Genomic DNA, 19,038 nt, shown 5'->3' on the forward strand with positions numbered 1-19,038 from the left:
TACCTCTAAACATGCACAACCTTTAAAACCTGTAGCTTTTATTTCCTGAATCATCATCACTGTGTCCACGAGGATGCCTTTGCACCCACACATGTAACCTCCAGCAAATGCAAATTAGGCCCAAAATAAAATCTATGCCCACAGGACTGATGTCAGACTGATGGGCCACACACTTCATTTATTCCCATGGTCCTCAGGAAAATCAGCACAAAAGCACTAAAAAAGGGATCTCACATTTGGCATTGATGTGAAGGCAAGTTACAGCAAATGGTTTATGATCTTGAAGTCAACAACAAACGGGAAAACATACATCACCTAAATAGGGTGTACAATAAAATGGTACACTACTTTTTCTGTTAAAAAAAGATAGGATTTTGAAATTAACTTATGGGATTGCAGAGGTCATTAAGAATAATTAAATTCACATTATAATTGGACGCTAATATCCTAGGGGAGTTGGGGCATCACCTATGGTACAGTGGGTTCTGTTGCTTACAGGGAAAGTGGCTCTGAAAAGCTATTACTCTGTTCAGCTGTCTGGTTTTATGTACAGTTAAGGAATCATAAATGATTGATTGGATTTGAAAAGCTGTTAAAGTTTAATGCATAACTGTCTGCACAAACAACAAATCATCTGCGTTAAGCCATACAGAATATTAACAAGGCACCTGCAACAGCTTTGAGAACCAGAAAAGTAGAAAATGATTGTTTATGGTAAATAACATTACTTAATTCTTTACTGGCCTGTTAACTGAATTTTAAAACAAATAGTTTAATTAAACAATTAAATGAAAAATTGTTAGTGTGAACTGTACTTGACCTTGGAGGATTTGAACTACAGCATCATCATTTCACAGTTATGCCCTCAGTTGTATGTTAGAACAGCCACATATAGAAGCAGTTAACATACAGGTAAAGGTCTAATGGGCCATCCATACAGGTGCACATTAAGGCTCCAAAATTCAAATACATTTATTAAAATCAATTCCACCTCTTGCAGTAGGATTGGGTTTTATCACTTCAAAACCCAGCAAAAGAGTTCAAAAGAAGCACATTGAAACTCTTAAACAAGAATGGACTTTGCATTTCATTTTTGGCTGTAATGTACACGTCATCTTTTAAGCGCTTGCATGTTGCTTCTGTTTTGTTGCATTATGTTTGTCTCTGAGAGTTTTTTTTACATTTGAGAATTTTGATAATTTGTGAAATCAGGTTTGGTTGATAATTTTTCTCCATTCATTATGATAAACTTGATTTTGAATTGTCCAGTGGAAAAAGAAAATGCATTATTGTTTGTCAAGTCACTGGGAAGTTAACTGTCTGTGAGAGTAATATTTATCAGTATTACATCCAATCCTGTGAGATTAATATTTATCAGTATTCCACCCAATCATGCGTGAGTAATATTTATCAGTATTACACCCAATCCTGTATGTGAGAGTAATATTTATCAGTACTACACCCAATCCTGTATGTGAGAGTAATATTTATCAGTCTTCCACCCAATCATACGTGAATAATATTTATCAATATTCCACCTAAACCTGTGAGACTAATATTTATCAGTATTACACCCAATCCTATATGTGAGAATAATATTTATCAGTATTACACCCAATCCCGTGAGAGTAATATTTATCAGTATTACACCCAATCCTATTTGTGAGAATAATATTTATCAGTCTTCCACCCAATCATGTGTGAGTAATATTTATCAGTATTACACCCAAACCTGTGAGAGTAATATTTATCAGTATTACACCCAATCCTGTGAGACTAATATTTATCAGTATACACCCAATCCTGTGTGAGTAATATTTATTAGTATTACACCCAATCCTGTGAGACTAATATTTATCAGTATTACACCCAGTCCTGTGAAACTAATATTTATCAGTATTACACCCAATCTTGTATGTGAGAGTAATATTTATCAGTGTTCCACACAATTCTGTGACAGTAATATTTATCAGTATTCCACCCGATTCTGTGAGAGTAATATTTATCAGTGTTCCACCCAATCCTGTATGTGAAACTAATATTTAGCAGTGTTCCACCCAATTCTGTGAGAGTAATATATATCAGTATTCCATCCAATTCTATGGGAGTAATATTTATCAGTGTTCCACCCAATCCTGTATGTGAGAGTAATATTTATCAGTGTTCCACCCAATTCTGTGAGAGTAATATTCATCATTATTCCATCCAATTCTGTGAGAGTAATATTTATCAGTGTTCTACCCAATCCTGTAGGTTTTCCAAAGGGCGAGTTTGGTTTAAATTCACTCTTTAGGGTCTAGACCTGAAGAATGGTGACTTAGAGCAGCAGTTGACTCCTTCATATTGTGTTCCTAGCAACTATTTGCCAAATGAACTAGAAGACGTCTCTTTAAGTAATGTTAATGATGAATTAGTAATCATTATTCTAACAACTATGTTGTAAATGGCTGATCATATCTCTCCTTTCAAGAGCCTTTGAATTTATTGGAGTCATTTAATATGCTCCCAGCATTCATCATCATGACTGTTCGTGCTGTCTAATAAGTAGATTAGAACAATAGTATTTATTCAGATTCTAGTCTACTTTCAATCATTGAACGTTGTTGGACCTACATTTCATAAACAAGGTGCATGTTTCTACAACTTCAGGTACGGGTGTAACTGATATATCACATCTAAAATAAATTGAGCCATCTACAGATTGCACTGAATCTTGTGAAGGGAGCACATTAATAACCACGTTTATGATAAGGAAAATAGAAACATATCTTTTTCCTGTGAATTCTGACTTTTCTTATATATAGATTCCAAAGAGCAATGCATTTAACTTCTGCAAAATAATAAACATTACGTAAGCAAACACCATTATTTTACCACTGCAGCCCAGGACCAGATTTATAGGTGTGACAAGACCAATGTAAACAGCATTTGAATATTGTGATATTTCCCCCAGTACAAATAAGTTTATTTCACCACTTCTTACTCAGTAGCAAGAATAAAGGAATTCCATATAAACTGGTTTTCTCTGTCATTGTCTGAGCGTTGCCAATCATGGCTCATGTCAATGGTATCACTGTGAGGTAAGGTGATGAGGCATGTGCCAAGGAATATCATGGGGGATATGGGGATCAAAACTGCACTGTTGGCGTTATTCTGCACCATACTCTAGCCACTTAACCAACAGAGCTATTACTGAGCCAGCCAAGCCATCTGGGAGCTGTATCAACAGAAACAGATGGCCAGACATCTATTTCTCCAAATGGCCTCATGGTAAATGCTTGGCTGAGTTCCAAGACTCACTAATGCAATCAGCTCAGTAGGAGTCTGTTTACACAGGCTGAAGTGGAGTTTTAGCTTTGATTGATTGACATCTTTACGAGATTATAATAAGTTATTCTTTCTAGGATCTGTTTTTTAAAACTGTATGGGTGGAATTTTACACTCCTGTCATGGTGGGGGTGAGGTTGGAAAATGTGGTGAGCTGTTCAAAAGTCCATTGACTTCGGAGGGACTGGAAAATCTAGAAAATTATTTGGGCAAGATTAAGAGGTGTGAAGTGGGCTAAAGCTTGTGTTATTGATACTATAGTGGCGCTACCTGAATGACAACTTTATAAAGTTGTGAGGGCAGTATTTCTTTTCAAAGCATATTTCTGAATGGATATTTTTAAATCAGCATTTCAATACTTGCCATTTTTATTATATGGCTCATTGGTTCTGTGTGTTATGTATACTGGGTGAGTGGGCATCGGTGGTGCAGGGGGCATGGAAGACATCTGCAATGGGTCTGTTGGCATGGAGGGGGCATGGGAGATATAATGGGGCATGGAGAGGGCATGGGGAATATGAGGGGGCAGGAGTAAGAGCTTTTAAACATACCTCTCAAAAGGTTCCCAAATCCAGATTTTGGTTCATGATTCTTCTAAGGGCCTTGAACTATGAGCTCTTTCAAAGCTGGATGAACTCCACGAGAATTGCAGGGGGGACATGAGATGCTGATCCCCCCAGTGAAACCAGCCGGGTCAGGAGTACAGTGTGCGAGCTCGCTACCCACATCCTTATCCCATGCCAGTGAAAACTGCCAGCACCGGGAATGGGGCGTGAATCCCAGAATCTGGTCCCGTCTGACATTTTAAAGACCTCCAAGGCCGGCTCACCTGTGTGAAAATCCATATTTAGCTCTGAACTTGAAAAGATTCTTGCCATAGATCTGGAAGGTCAGGGAAATGGGTCAAGTCATGGGAGCTATTCTTGTTCAAGCAGAAGTTCCGCTAATTGGGTGAGGTAAAACCTCGAGGCGATATGTGCAGATTCCCACAAAGCCCGAGTGAAAAAGGAGGGGATTTAGAATATATATTTCAGAATCTGACAAAGTTAAGCAATTGTTTCATTTGAGTTAGAAACCTATGATGTGATGAATTCTCTGTAATTTGTTTTGACTGGAAGTGTCTCAAGTGTGATTATTATTTGCAATAGTTATTATTGTATACATGTAGTTATTGGTAATATTAGTTAACAGTGTATGCTTAACTCCAATGAAAGCCAATAAATGCTTTGAACTCGATTATCTTATGGAATAATTCATTAACTTATAAGCAAGAGCATTCATTCCATAACAAAGTCCTCAATAAGCCAATGACATATCAGCTTTATAAATAGAGATATCAAGACAAATTTTCAAAACAAAAATAAAAATAAAAATACCTGGAAAAACTCAGCAGGTCTGGCAGCATCTGCGGAGAGAGAACACAGTTAATGTTTCGAGTCCGTATGACTCTTCAACAGAACTAAGGAAAAATAGAATTTTCATCTGAAAATATTTTTCGGACGAATTTTCATCTGGTAGTAGTGGCCCGTTTCAGTTCTTAAATCATACGAGCAGACAAATCAGGAGCAGGAGTAGGCCACTCAGCTCCTCGAGCCTGCTCCGCCAGTCAATAAGATCATGGCTGATCTGATTATAACCTTCACTTCACATTCCTGCCTACCCCCAATAACCTTTCACCTCCAGGCTTATCAAGAATCTATCTACCTCTGTCTTAAAGATATTCAAGTACTGTGCTTCTGTCACCTATTGACAAAGAGAGTTCCAAAGTCTCACAATCCTCTGAGAGAAAACAAATTCCCTCATTAATATCCTAAATGGCCGACCAGCCACGGCTTCACTATCACTCCTGGGCAGCGTGTGTGGGACCCCCTACTGCCCCTTCTTCCTGAGGTTGCTGCTCCTGCCTTTATGCAGCCTGGACCTCAGTCACTCTCTCCCCCATCTGCTCCGCTCTCTGTAGGCCAACAGGCTCCATGCTCCTGATGTGATCCTCCTGCAGGATGAAAGAGAGAGAGACGTGGTTAGCATGGGTACTTAGCACCTTTCCAGGCCCTGTGTGACGGGTCCTTAACGCTTCCTGGAGAGAGCTGGTCACCCCTCGGATGGCCAGAGATGAATGTGCTGCATGGCTGCCCTGTCAGCCTGTGACATGGGGGAGACTGCTCCTAACTGGGAAGCTGAGATTGTAAGGGGCTGTGAGCACCTCCAGCAGTGACTGCTACATGGCCAGTGTTGGCGAGGAGATTATACAACGTGTGCAGTCCAACTGCTCCACGGTCCAGTAAAATGTTCGTGGACTTGCAGTCTGTGCCCGGGGGAGGTGGGGGTGGGGGGGGTAAGGTCTGGAGCGCTTGGTGGGACTTTGATGCCCCCGCATTGCTTGCATGGGTGGGCAGGCTAGGAGCCCGACCCCAATCACATCACAGTGACTGTGCCTGAACTGCCTCAGCTACAGAGGAACGGTCAGTTTATACAGGTGCCCCTACCGCGTGGCCACATCCCTCACCTACCCTGCCCCTCCCCCACCTCAATTTGTTATGCGTGGGATCCAACACCCGGGCAGCAGTTGCCCCTGGACCCCCCTTCCGCCCCGGCTGATAACAGTAGCCTCTGTGGCAGGGCAGCATGTCACCCAGGCCCCCTGGCACCCCTGAAACCTGCAGAGCAACAGGTGACATTGGCGAGCTTGGAGAGCTGTGGAGAAGCTGCTGCTCACTCACCTCAGTTCCCCCAAAGTGAAGCTGCCAAGCGAACGCCACCCGTGTGCTGTTGTGAAACACGTCGACCTGCTTTCCCGCCGATGTGGACGGATGATCCTGTGGGGGGGTGGGGGGCAGGGGTCCAGAGCCTGGTGGGATGGCCTTTTAATGATTTGCTGATGTATCACACTGAGCTTCCCGACAGCCGTTGGCAGGAAACACAGCCCACCATCGGCGGGCTGAGCGGGCGATCACTACCTGCCTTCCCGTCACTGTGAAACCGATCGAGCCATATTATCCGCGTTCGCCACCTATCACATCAGAGGCCATGAAAAATTCCACCCTAAATGTAGATTAAAATTCCCCGGGATAAACACCGTACCTTTCTGACAAGCTCCCGATATTTCTTCTTTGATACCCTGTCCTAGCATATGATCATGTTAGAGGGGCCTGTTCACCATTCCCACAAGTGACTTATTGCCTTTATCATTCCTCATCTCCAACCAAACCGCTTCTATATCCTGGTTTCTTGAACTTAGGTCGTCTCTCTCTATTGTGCTAATGTTTAATTAACAGAACCACCCCTCCACCTTTTCCTAGCTTCCTGTCCTTCCTGAAAGTCACATACCCTTCAATATTCAGGCCCCAAACTATGCTATACTGCAGCCATGTCTCTGTAATGACTATTAGATTGTACTTATTTATCTCTATTTGCATTATCAGTTCACCTGTTTTGTACATGCATTCGTATACAGAGTCTTAAGTTTTATCTTTTTATTAGTTTTGTAACCTCCAGCCTTATCTATTGGTTTACTCTTAGACTTTTACTCCCTGTCCCTTCCTGTCATGGCCTGTTTATCATTTCCCAAATTAATACCTTCCTCTCTTACCTTGTCTCTACTCTTTGACATATCGCATCTTCCCACATTTGACCCCTTGCCCTCACTATTTAGTTTAAAATGCTTTCTACTTCCAAGGTTATATGATTTGCAAGAACACTTATCCCAGCACAGTTCAGGTGTAGACCATCCCAATGGTACAGTCCTTATTTTTTTCCAGTACTGGTGCCAGTGCCCCACGAACCAGAACCCAATTCTCCCACACCAGTCTTTGAACCACACATTCATCTCTCTAATCCCACTTATTGTTTGCAAATTGGTTGCTGAGTTTGCGTGTGTGAGAATACCTTTGTTATCTCAGACTTATCCTCACTTGGCAGGATAACTCACAGGTCGTGGAGCATGCTGATACCATTAACATATACTTATTGCTAAACCAACCGTGCCTGTGCTGGCTCAGCCATGTCTATCGGATAGATGATGGCCATTTACCCAAAGACCTTCTGTTCGATGAATTGGCCACTGGGTCACGACCTTTGCTTCAGCTAGCAGCAGACCTGTAAGCAAGATATGAAGATGGCGGACAATGGCACTGAGAAATGGGAGACAGTTTCTGATACTGTGACCTCTGGAAGCTGATTGTTTGGAAAAGCATTGCAAGGCGTGAGCAGAAATGGAAAGATCAGCTGGCCAAGGAGCGGGTCCTGAGAAACAGAGTCCAGTGAATCATGCACCTTCTCAGCCACCGTCTTCCTCTGCAACAATGTGGCAGAGACCACTACAGCAGAGGGACGCCAGGTGATGCTTAACACAGAGTCGAACATCAAGGCACAAACCCTCATCTTACAAGACAGAATGCTGCCACCAATAACAATAACTACGCTTCAAAAAATAACTTATTGGATGAGAAGTATTTTGAGTGAAGGATGTGGTGTGACTCGCTATAGTTACAAGACTTCTCCTGATTGCTATTCATGAGTGAACACTAGGCAGTGATCAAATTGGTCTTGACAGTGATATTCCCCAGGACTGAATAATCCATCAACACTCACAAGATTCAGAACAAAATAAGGGCCACTTGTCTGACAAATACTACTCTAAGATTTAAATAATAACAATAATAAAAATGTTCATTCTCAGTTCATGCAAATTATGGGTTAAATCTGTACTAATAGCAAATGAAAATCTGGTGTATTCTGCCAGTTGACTTAGTTTAAACTATATGCCACATTTTCTTTGTGCATCATGATTCAGAGATAACTGACCATTCATTAAACAACAGAATTGATAATGTGAAAGTTTAGCAGGTTGACAAATCAAGTCCATTTTTATACCTCTCCTGTGTATTGCTTCTGCCTATTTTCCCCAGTGTCAATTGGTCGATTCTGCATTTTTTGAGGTGACCACTATCCTTTTCAATTAAGTCCATTTGTCATTGTTCATCATTTCATTCAGCCATTTTAATAGGGAAGCGGTTATTCCCTCTGTCGGATGTTTGAGGCAGGTAGGAATCCCTGACACATGTAATCAGTAGTATCAAAGTGGAACAAAACATTTCAGGAAGTGACACCATTTCTGCAGATTCAATTCACGGTTTGCTCAGCTTTGATTAATCTGAGGTGAATCAGAGAACGCTGGAACCTTGTTGACTGCGTAGCTGGCACAACAATGTACGCTATTCGGATTTATGTTTGAAGCTCTGAAATCTCACAATTCCCAAAGAATAAATACCCAAATTAATTTTGTAATTGTTCATACAGAAATGGAGAAAAAGTGTACAATATGAATAACACTTTTAATGAACTAATTTTATCTTCAAAAATATGTAAGAATGCAGGTCCTAACCAGCTCAATGCTTAACATTAACATAAGGAAAGACACAGACAAGGAAAAGATATTTGGTTCATTAAAGATTTGGGATCATAATCCTCCCCTATACCAGTGTCCAGCTAGATTGTGGCCAGTTTTAAAGGTTTTGCCTTATTACCATGTCAGAAATTTGTCACTTTAGCAGTATTGCTTTCTTTGCTTACTTTGAAATGGGATATTAGGTTCAACCTTAATCTTAAAAAAATTGAAGGGATTCAGGAACTATGACCTGATTGGTTGAATGTTCATCTAGCTGATGACTTCATACTTGGGAATTCTCTACCTGAACCTTTCCAATTTGCTCCTCCTCATCTCTCTCCTCTATTGAAAACTTCCTGAAAGACAGTGACCCCCACCCGCACCCCACCCCCACCCCCCACCCCCACCACTTAATATCTCCTTCTTTAACTCGAATTTCATTTTTTTCCTTATGCCTTCGAAAAGTGATGTTTGTTCTATGTTACAGACACCATATAAATGTCATTTGTTGGTGGAAGCCAGTGTGTGAGGCACTTCAGTAAGATAATAAGATAATGGCAGTCAGCTGGTAAGAATAAGCAAAGCTCATGAAATGCATATTGAAGCTTTTTGTTAAGTATTGAAATTTCCCCATTGTTGATGGATACTGACAGATGGACTGAATCTACATATTTACAATACATTTTCTAGCAAAACTGGGTTCAATGGGATTCGGGGGAAAACTCTCTGCTGGCTGGAGTCATCTCCAACAAGAGAGAATCTAACTATCGCTCCTTGACATTCAATGGCATTACTATCACTGAATCCCCCACTATCAACATCTTGTGGGGTTACCATTGACCAGAAACTGAACTGGACTAGCTATATAAATACTGTGGCTACAAGAGCAGGTCAGAGGCTAGGAATCCTGTGGCAAGTAACTCACCTCCTGACTCCCCAAAGCCTGTCCACCATCTACAAGACACAAGTCAGGAGTTTGATGAAATATTCCCCACTTCCCTGGATGAGGGCAGTTCCCACAACACTCAAGAAGCTCAACACCATCCAGGACAAAGCAGCCACTTGATTGGCACCCCATCCACAAACATTCACTCCCTCCACCACCGACGCACAGTAGCAGCAGTGTGTACCATCTACAAGATGCACTGCAGGAACTCACCAAGGCTCCTTCGACAGCACCTTCCAAATCCACAACCACTACCACCTAGAAGGACAAGGGCAGCAGATAGATGGGAACACCACCACCTGCAAGTTCCCCTCCAAGTCACTCACCATCCTGACTTGGAAATATATCACCATATCTTCACTGTCGCTGGATCAAAATCCTGGAACTCCCTCCCTAACAGCACTGTGGGTGTACCTACACCACTTGGACTGCAACGCTTCAAGAAGGCAGCTCACCACCACCTTCTCAAGGGCAACTAGGGATGGGAAATAAATGCTGGGCCCAGCCAGCGACACCCACATCCTGTAAATGAATAAAAAATAAATGTCCTTCTTTCAACCTGGCCGTACCGATAGAGACCATTTCCAACCATTTTAAAATGATTTAATGGGTGTTAGCTTCGCTGGCTAAAATTTCCATACATCTACAAGATGCACTGCAGCAACTCACCGAGCCTCCTCCGACAGCACCTTCCAAAGCTGCCGCCTCTACCATCTGGTTAAAAACTGAACCTATTTCTAGGGGAGAATTTTCTCCCCGTCGGGGGGGTGGTGAGCGGGAGCGGGCAGGCGCATAGCCGATCGACGCCGGTGATTGGTTGCGTGCCGCCATTTTACGTGGGCGGGTCAATTAAGGCCCGCCCAGTGTGACACACACCTGGAAGATCAGAGCGCTCCCTGTGCAAGGGAGGGGGGTGGGGAGGGAGAATCGGGGCCTGCTCTCTGTTGCACATGAGCGTGAAAGAGCACGGAAATCTCCCTGAGGCACAGATCTGCCTCACGGGGATTAGTTTGATTGTGGAAAATGGAAAAAAAGAATGAAAAAAATTATTCGGACATGTCCCCTCATGTGACAGTGTCATATGAGCTGGGGCATGTCTATTAATTTTAATTTAAAAATTTATTAAAGTTATAAACCCTTCATAAAACCACATCCCGTCCATGGATGATGTTTCATGATAAATGAGAAGGCCACCTGGGCTCTTCGCCTGCCCACCAATCGCCAATGGGCATCCCAAACAACCAGCTTAATTAGATTATTAACGGCCTTGATAAGTCTTTGACAGTTTGGCAGGTACACAGCTGACTCTGGTACGTGCCCTGTTGAACTGAATATTGGAATGATGCTCGGTGACATCGGAACACACGCCCAATGTGACCGGGTGCCATTTTACCCGTCGACATGCAGGGCCCACCCCAGCCCCCACACACCGAGCAGAAGATTCGGGCCCTGTTTTAAACAGGACCCGTGATTGAGGGGATTGACAGAGTTAACTGAAAATATTAACAAGTGAAGCCCGCTTATTGGGAATCACTGCATAACCAATGTAAATGGGTTATAATAACTGGCAAAAAGACATGAAATTATTAGTGGAAAATGTTGGTTGGATGTGACAGAGTTTATTATGCAGGCACTGTTGGAAATGGCTTCCAAAGTTAACATGGTAACACTTCGGATCTTAGCTTCTAAAATTTAATGTATTCTTATTGTTTCCATTTAAATGGCAAAATGAGTTATTCTAATTTGGAGGTACTTGGGACATCTTCTGTTTGTTATTTTTGTGGTCCTTTGAGTGGCGATTATGGGAGAAGGCGCTCAGAGCAAAAACCATCTACTTGTAGGAGTAGTTCACCATCTTCTCCAGGCAAGTTATTGTTGTGTTACACAACATGTCTGAACGGGTTACTGATACACATCCTCATCCTTGGCTATCTGACATGTGCAGGTTCAAAGCATTACTCCATTTATCTCGGCACTCAGTTACTGTTGTATTTATGGAGTGATTGTAGAGACAAGAGCTGGAATTTGGCTTGGAAGTCGTGGCCCCAGTCCCAAGTTGGTGGCGAACCCGCCTCTGTGGGACTGGTGAGCTGTACGGTTTTATCGCTGCTTGGTTGGTAAGTGGCTCAGGTTGTGGCTTTCCCTGTCATCTGGAGTATGTCCTGCCTCGGAGGGACTAAAGCCAGTCACCATGAGGAGCAGCATGGAGGCCAGGCTGAGGGGGTTTTGCAAAGGCCAGTCAGGCAGGGTCTGGCAATAGTGTGAGGGGCTGTGATCAGGAGGCATGGGAGAGCAAGCAGGAGTGGCAATCACTGCCCCGGGGGCACCTCTGCTGGGCACAGGATGCCTGAATCCCTTCCCACCTCTCCCCACCAAGCCTACAGCTGGGTTTGTCAGGGTTTACCTGGTAACCTCGCCATGTGGCATGGGCACCCTCATCACTGGTTAAATACCAGCAGCAGTGGGAGGAGGCACCATTAACCAGCCACATACGGACCTCAACTGGCCCAAGGTCGAGTCAGCCCCCTGACACCTGCCCTGCCACTGGTAAAATACCAGAGGTTGGTCGGCAGTGGGTTTGGTGCCCCTGCCATGCTCCCAATTTCATGCCCTCCTGCCTGCCGGCCCATTCCTTGGGCAAGGGTAGAGGGTGTAAAATTCTGGTCAAGATTCTAAGTTGCTATGTTTATGATGACATTCCACCCAGCAAGCTTTTCACCAAATATAGGTGACACTTTCTCTAACACCACAACTAAATGCTCAGATAAAAGCAAAGTACTGTGGATGCTAGAAATGTGAAATAAAAAACAGAAAATGCTGGAAAAACTCAGCAAGTCTGACAGCATCTGTGGAGCGAGAGACAGAGTTAATGTTTCGAGTCTGCATGACTCTTCTTCAGAGCTAAAGAGAAGCAGATATGAGAGGGTGGAGCAGATGGAGCAAGATTGAAGGTCAGGGATAGTTGACAGCTAAGGAGAGCTTGACAAAGATGGTCATAGACACAAGACAAAGGGAAGTGTTAATGGTACTGGTAAAGACTAAAGAAGGTGCTGATAGTGGATAAAGGTAAGATAGCATAAGGTGTTAATAGCCATTAACCTGGTGTGGTTATCAATAACCTGGTTTCACCGGGAGTGGTTATCAGTAACCTGGTTTAATTGGGAGTGGAAGAATATGGTATCTGCCTACTTGGTGGTGTTTTCTCTTCTTCCTTCTCCGCTTAGGCTGTCTGGAATCTCACTGAATCTGGGGAAGAGTGTTCCCATGGCAAGGAGAGGATTGAGTAGCATGCTCACCTCTGCTTTTTGTAGTTGATGGTGCACAACTGCTGGTTCTGGCATCGCTTGTGGTTTTGGCACACTGGTTGGATGTTGCTGTGTGTGCACAGTGGTTGGTGTGTTGACTGACTGTGCCATCGTTGTAGTTGGAGGTAGCGGCTCCTCAGGCTGTTGGTGTGTCTCTGGTACCACTTCCACCAGAGGTGCAATAGTAATCTCATGCGCAGTAGGTTGGTCTGATCATTAGGGACTTTCCAGGACCTGGACTGCTGATGGGAAAATCTGCTCTGGAGAAGGAAATGGAAGATCCAGGTGAAATCAGAGTCTGAATACTCTTTAGTGTTTGAGGACTCAGGACCGTGCTGTCCTGCCAGCTAACGGCTGTGGTAGTCTTGACATCTTCTGCTGGCTGTCGGAGATCGAGGGCATCTCTGCTCAGGAGAGAAGAAGACTGATTGTGGACAACATACAGCAGCTCAAAGAATTATTTGTCACCATCCCTCAGTTATCCCAGGGTCGTGCCGAGGACTGGGAGTCAGACTCCTCCTGCTGCATAAAGTGGAATGCCTGTCGTTCGAATCCAACAACCTTGTAGCTATTATTCCTTGTCTGCCACACTGGCACCTGAGTCTCATTTAAAATTTGTTAGTTAACCATTTACCAGGATGTCCGCATTCCAAATTGAAGAACCACAACCTCTAACCTCACCCAAGAAGCATGGCTGTGTGTCTTCTGGAGTTTGCGGTCTTGACCTCCTGGGTGACCTTTGGGCTTTCTGTGCGGTGCTGGGATTTTGACTTGCACAGTTTACCAAAGTGTCCCTGTCTGTTACAGGGGAAGCGTTGGGCTGTACTCACAGGACACTGATCTTTCCTGTGAGGGCGCTTCTCATCCCAGCGCTGGCAAGGTCATTCTGCTGGGCAGCTCGGGAATTGCCTTCCCTGACTTGGGTGTTCCCTGCGTTTTAGTGACCTCATCTGGTCACTGAGGGTTGGTTTCTGCCCAAGTAGTGTCCTCTCCCCTTCGGATTGTCCTGTGTTGTTCACGTTGCTCAGACAGTCTAGCTCGCTGGATCGTCTTGTCTATGCTAAGATCATCTTTAGCTTGTAGAAGGTCAGAGTGAATCGTCTGCAACGCCCATCACAATTCTGTCTGGGATGTGCTCAGACTTTAAATCTCTATATTCACACCTCTCTGCCACCCAACAGAGATCGTTAATGAAGGATCCCCAAGGTTCCCCAAGGAGTTGTTCTCTCTTATTGAATTTAGCTCTCTCCAGTGTTTTATTGGATGTCAAGTTGAAATAGATGTCAAACAATTTCAAAACATCATCAAACTTAGCAGGTGATTCATCTGTAGCTTGTCATGCAATGATGTCATTTGCTATTGGCCCAACTGAGTAAAGAAGTGTACTAACTTGTTCTGCCTCTGATTTTTTATTGAGACCTGCGGCAATCTGTAGCTTAAAAATCTTCCTCTCCAAAGATTCCAATTGTGTGCCTGGTCAGAGCCAGGGGTGAATCCCAGTGGAGCTGGAAATGTGGAATTGCAAATCCATTTTTGAAGATTTTAAAAAGTGTGGGTACAGCTTTAAGAGATTATAGGCTTCCAAGAAGGTGCCGCCAGTTACTGGTGAACAAAGGTGGGCTTTTCAAAATGGCGGTGGCACACTTCTGCCTGAAGAAGAAGCAATGGTGGCAGAGGTCAACTGGCTTAATCATTTTGGTGGTAGGTGGTATTGGGTCAGGAGTCAGTGTTCTTGGGAAAGAACGGAGGGTTTGTTATGTCTGAACCTGGACAACCACAATGCACCTGGAACAGACAAAATGAATTGCTAATGATTTTCTTTTCTCTTGCCGGACTCAGGAACCACGTGCTGAGACTCGGAGTCCGGGATTAGGTTTAGTGGCAAGTTGCTTTCAAATGGTGCTTCTGACTGAACGACTGAAAAGGGGTTTCTCAGGGCTGGCCTGGAATTGTATAAAATCTATCTCCCCATTGCGGGCGGCGAATGCTGTTTGCTGAAGCTGGATTCCTGGGGGGGGTGCGGTATTAAAGTCTTCTGCTCGAGTAAAACTTCTCCCTTTCTTGTCTATTTCCAGGCTTTTGTGTCTATTGGAGATTTCTCTTTCTGGTGAGTTTCCTCAGTGTCTGGAGTTTCAGTTGGGAGTTAGGTTCGGTGTAGAATCCGGTAAAGGTGTCCTTTTCCATAGTTAGTCAGCATCCTTGTGAGGATGGGGGTTTTAATCCCGAGGTGCCACCCTGAAGAACCCTGCTTCGGGCAGCATGAAGTAGACTTCCAGTCTGGAGTATGTTAACAGCAAGTCTATTTCACAACTCGTAACACTGCACACATTTACAGGAGGAGGTACAGGTATGGAGCTGACCCCATGCTCAGTGTTAAGCCAACCGTGTCCATCTCCAGACTGACCCTCAGTCTGGGTCATGTGTCTTCTGACATCACAGTGTAGGTGGTATTGTACTCAGTCCCACATTAACCCTGTATGTACCAGACCCTATTACTATACCATCTGCCATAGTTTTGTCCATTAACTCATCTGTCAAAGTCTCTTTGTAATTTCCTGCTCTCTAATTGTGGGAAAAGAAAAAATGATTTTTTTTTAATTTTCTAGACCATGTCGCTGTGGCAGACACCTCCCACATTCACCTTCCTTCAACAAAGAAGCTCAAAGTCTTTTCACTATGATGTTCATAAGCAGAGACCGAAGTGTCAGGTATGTTGTAGATAGAATAGTAATAGATTCTCTTCAGATCACTGAGCAATATGGCATCTTCAACAATACATTTGATCACATGCAGAAATCCCTCAGGTGAAAGGAGCTATGCTACATACTTGGATGTATGACACTGCTTTGAGTGAGAAATGCCTGTTCCTGGTTTAGATTTTAGGTGGAGAAACCTGGTTTAGATTTTAGCCTGGAGAAACAAGTAATCTTGTAACTTGAAGTGACAATGTTCTAGGTACTTTTAACTCCCAAGATTTGAATTTGCAGTTTTTCTGTTGACAACAGTTAAGGTTCACCTAAAAACCACAAAGTACCCGAGCACTCAGATAATCAGTATTCTGGCTGATATTTTGCAGGCTTGATCCGTGTGGGTATAATCACTGAACGCTCTACTGCAGTATGACGCACATCTATCAAGAATGAATAAAGCTGAGAAAATGTCTCTTCCCAGGGGACTTGGTGACTCATTGACATCCTGCGTCATTCATTCTTTAACTGAATGAGCTGTTCCATTCTGACCAGCACAATGACAGGCCAAAATGTTGTCATGCCTTTGGGCTGCTTGAAGAATGAAGCCTATGGGAAGTTACTGATGAAATAGCAGGGTACCATGTTCGCACCCCAGTTATTCATTTCAGTCAGTCTGCTTTGGTATAAAATTTTGTCAGCACAAAGATTTGGGAAAACACCTGTGAAAACGAGAGGTTTTCAATTATACATGGGTGACAATCAATTTAACTGACAGATTGTCAACAACACAAGTGTGTCCTGATGATTTTTAGTAAAACACTGCCCCCATAAGAGACAAATGGCTAATGTGGAATGTTTAGAGAGGGGCCAGGAGGTGGCAAGGCTAGCAAATGGTGAGGTAAGGCATCAGGAAGGAGCCAGCTGTGGGGAAGATGATAATTCTGACTCCACCCCCAGCCCCCAGGAAGTCTGTTCCACCACTTTAGTGGCCAGTTAAGGGCCCTACCCTGAGCATTTTTCCTGTGTCAAGAGGGGCCTGTGCTGTGTGGGAATACCCGGTTGTCTCCATGTCAAGAGCTACACTCCTTTAAGGACACTCCATGGCCTAAGGCGGACTCCAGTGGTGATGGCTGCCCTGGTGACAGCAATGGCATTGGTGTTTCATGAGCCAGCCCCCACCTCCCCAATCGCTGCCACCTGCCTTCTTCCCACAACCTACCTTAACCCTCTTTGGGTGTCCAGCCATTGAGGTGCCCTTTCACCGAGCTGCAGCCTCAGCAATGGCCACTGTAAACAGCTGTGCTGCAGAGCTGCCAACTCCACATCTGGTGGGGGGGGGGGGGTGGGGGGGGTGGGGGGTGCGGTGGGGTGGCGGGGGGGGTGGTGGCGGCCCACTCTGCTCCATTGATGGTCCTTCCACACAGCAGGTCCCCTCATGCTTTTGGCTCTGCCAGCAGGATTTAACAGCAATCAACAAAATTCAGCCCCAGTTCTTGAAAGTATTTGATTTGGTCAATATTTCAATCAACTCAAGATAGTTGGGGTTTATAACCTATTTTTGTTATTCGGTAACTTTCAGACTATTATAACCGAAGCTTCTTGTTAACTAATCACTTGCACTGCTCTTCTTATTAGTCTTTGTATTCCCCTGTGCCATCTACCTAGGTTTCTCAAGAGAAATAAATCCCCTTATTCCTGCATTGTACTGTCTTTGGAATATCTTGCGTATTCTTGCAGTTGTAAGAGGAGGACAGGTGTGCTACAGATAGATATGTTAGAGACAGGTGTGTTACAGACAGGTGTGTTACAGACAGGTATATTACAAACAGGTGTGTTTCAGATAGGTGTGTTATAGGTGTGTTACAGACAGGTATATTACAGACAGGTGTTACAGACAGGTATATTACAGGCAGGTACGTTACAGACAGGTGTGTTACAGACAGGTATATTACAAACTGGTATGTCATAGACAGGTGTGTTACAGGTAGGTATATTACAGACAGGTGTGTTACAGACAGGTGTGTTACAGACAGGTATATTACAGACAAGTGTGTTACAAGCAGGTGTGTTACAGACAGGTATATTACAAACCGGTATGTCATAGACAGGTGTGTTACAGGTAGGTATATTACAGACAGGTGTGTTACAGACAGGTGTGTTACGGACAGGTATATTACAGACAAGTGTGTTACAAGCAGGTGTGTTACAGACAGGTATATTACAGACAAGTGTGATACAAACAGATATATTACAGACAGTTGTGTTACAGGTGTGTTACAGGTAGGTATTTGCAGACAAGTGTGTTACAGGCAGTTGTGTTACAGACAGGTATATTGCAGACAAGTGTGTTATAGACAGGTGAGTTACAGGTATGTTACAGACAGGTGCATTACAGACAGGTGTTAGAAGAGTGTTACAGGCAGGTGTGTTACAGACAGGTACATTACAGACATTTGTGTTACAGACAGGTATATTACAGACAGGTGTTTTACAGGTTTGTTACAGATAGGTGCATTACAGCCAGGTACATTTCAGACAAGTGTGTTACAGATACTATCAACAATGGTATCCTTAGCACGTGGTATCCTATTATGGAACTCAACTCCATATAGCCTAACAGGAAGTTTGATACAAATGTTTCTGATTGTCGGCTTTATCCTTGTTGATAATGGAATACCTCATTTCCACGCTACAGCCAAGCCAGAAAACAGAGGAAATTTACTGAGTGGAACCTTAAAACTTGACATTTGAATTGTCATTCAAATATTGTTTGAGCTAAAAAGCTGTCTTTGCCTATCTGCTGAAGAGTTCAGGAACTTTACTTCTCAGTGTAAATAGAACTGAATCTAATTCAGATCATGAAAGGCAATCAGACTGTAAGGGGGAATTGATGCATGGCATGTGAGAATCATGGGATACTTGACGGAAAACTGAAAACTGATAAACCTTGTATAATGTCTGTGAGGCAGAGAGTCATATGAGAAGATCTAGTCAGGAGAAAATGAGATCGGGGGGCGGGAGGGGGAGATAGAGTCAGGTGAAAAGATCCAAGTAAAGTTGAGGCAGCTGGTCAAGTGAATTTGTTGTTCCAGTATAAACTGACGGATTAAACATTGTAATATAGAACCTCTACTCATGAGAGTGGGGCTTCCCCTTGCACGCTCATAATGAACAGCGCTGGCTTGAACTAAACATCGGACACTCAGGCACTTTTGGGTACCAGAGCAAGCCCTCGCCCTTCAATACTATAAACAATGAACAGGAAAAGAAAACAAAAACAGAATTACCTGGAAAAACTCAGCAGGTCTGGCAGCATCGGCGGAGAAGAAAAGAGTTGACGTTTCGAGTCCTCATGACCCTTCGACAGAACTTGAGTTCGAGTCC

The 19,038-nt window shown here is 43.6% G+C and overlaps 1 long non-coding RNA gene across 1 annotated transcript in view; it reads right to left on the reverse strand.

Annotated features, from left to right (window-relative positions):
* The window catches only part of LOC121293595, a 40,242-nt gene that overhangs the window by 11,742 nt on the left and 9,462 nt on the right, over nt 1–19,038 (reverse strand). The window lies entirely within an intron of this gene.

Source organism: Carcharodon carcharias, chromosome 22 (genome assembly GCF_017639515.1).
Source record: "Carcharodon carcharias isolate sCarCar2 chromosome 22, sCarCar2.pri, whole genome shotgun sequence".
Lineage (NCBI taxonomy): Eukaryota > Metazoa > Chordata > Chondrichthyes > Lamniformes > Lamnidae > Carcharodon > Carcharodon carcharias.